The 1,707-nt window shown below is 39.0% G+C and overlaps 1 pseudogene; it reads left to right on the top strand.

Annotated features, from left to right (window-relative positions):
- Window positions 1–626: 626 nt before the first annotated feature.
- LOC101704641 (translation machinery-associated protein 16 pseudogene) lies at window positions 627–1,239 on the top strand (annotated as a pseudogene).
- The last annotated feature ends 468 nt before the right edge of the window (window positions 1,240–1,707 follow it).

Raw genomic sequence — 1,707 nt, 5'->3', positions numbered from 1 at the left:
GCTTCTCAAAACAAGCCAATTGAGGGATTAACTCTTTACAGCCTGCACTGCTTACAGCCTGCATTGGGCATAATCAATATTGTGGTCCCCTACAATCTTAGTTCCAGATTAAGGATTTTGAAGCCATTTCACTGGCTGGCAGCAGATGTCTCCACATTATAAGAGATATTGTCTTTGATTTTAGAAGCAGCTAAGTTCTTGTAGGTATTGCTAACACAAACTGGTATCTCTTCTCAAGTTCTACTAAGGGCCAGTTGAACATAACTTCTGAAGTCACTTCTTGCTTTCTGTTCTTTCTGTTGTGGGGAGAGTAGGAGGAATATGAGGGCCCAGTTTGGTTTGCTTTTATTAGGATATCAGATTCATTATTAGGTAGAAAGTTGAACAAATATTTACTTTTGGTTTATAATTGGTTACTGAACTTAAGAAAGCTTTATTTTTCATTGGGACCAAATGCATAATTTTCAGGGTTCTGTTAACATGAAAATACCAAGTCCTTTGTCAAAAGAATTACTAAGAGGGCTCCACGTGTGTTGGGCTGGAGTGGGCGTGAGAGCCACTGCTCCTGGCTGTGAGCCTGTTCGGTCTGGAGTGCAGAGGTACCCTGTGGCCTCTAGGACATCACCATGCCTAAAGCACCAAAGGGAAAAAGCACAGAAAAAAAAAATCATCCACCCATATAATAGAAAAGCTGCTCAAATTACAAGAGAGGCCTAAAAACAAGAAAAGAAGGAAAAATCGAAGAATGAAAAGGCTTTATGTCCCAACCTTATCGGTGAAAGTGCAGTGCAGTGGTTTCAAAATGAGCTGGATCCCCCAAAAATGAGATATTCAAAGAAAGATGTTTGTGAATTAATTGAAAGCTATTTAAATTGATTCAGCAGTGAGCTGGAGCAGATTGAGTTGCACAACAGCATCAAAGACAGGCAGGGAAGACGACACCAAACCTGGGAGACAGTCATCAAGCAGACAATGGAGCATGAAAGACAGCAGTATGAAGGCAATGGCCTTGAGACTCCAGACACTTTACATACAAGTAGTCTGAAAACCTGTAGGGAATGGGACTTGGATATGAAGAAATTGCCAAACATTAAAATGAGAAGACTTTGTACGAATGATACAGTTGCTAAGAAGCGCAAGAAGAAAACTCAGAATTTAACTATAGACAAAGATTTAGGAAAATTGGAACTAAAAGGCTAATCAAGTGACTCGGATGAAGAAATGACACCTGTGGCCTAATTGTCCTTACTTGAGCTGAAAATAAGTAATATGAGAACTTTAAGTCATACTCATTACTCATGAGAAATAATTATCTAGTATTTGCTGTTTGACTCATTCTCTCTTATAATGTGAATCACATTTGCAGTTTCAAATATGGTATTATGATTTTTATTTAAAAATGAAAGTTGTGTTTCATTTATATTAAGTTGCTAAAATAGAAGATATATTCTGTTTTTCATTACCATAACAAAATACCAGAGGCTGGATAACTTATAAAGAAAATAAGTTTATTTAGCTCATGGTTTTGGACGCTGAATGTCTAGACAGCACAGTGCTGACTCTAGTGAGGCCTCCTCTTGCTGCTACACGTCATGGTGTGTTTATCACAGTGGTGGGAGGGCACAAGAGAGAGAAAGATCACATGGCAAGACAGGAAGCCAGAAAATGGAAGGGTCCCATAACGACATCCCACCAGGCCCTGTCTCT

This window comes from Heterocephalus glaber, unplaced genomic scaffold, assembly GCF_053883595.1.
Source record: "Heterocephalus glaber isolate CG9 unplaced genomic scaffold, H.glaber_assembly_v1.0 deba00000122, whole genome shotgun sequence".
Lineage (NCBI taxonomy): Eukaryota > Metazoa > Chordata > Mammalia > Rodentia > Bathyergidae > Heterocephalus > Heterocephalus glaber.
Note: the sequence above shows the minus strand (reverse complement) of the source record. Positions and strands in the feature narration are given on the sequence as shown.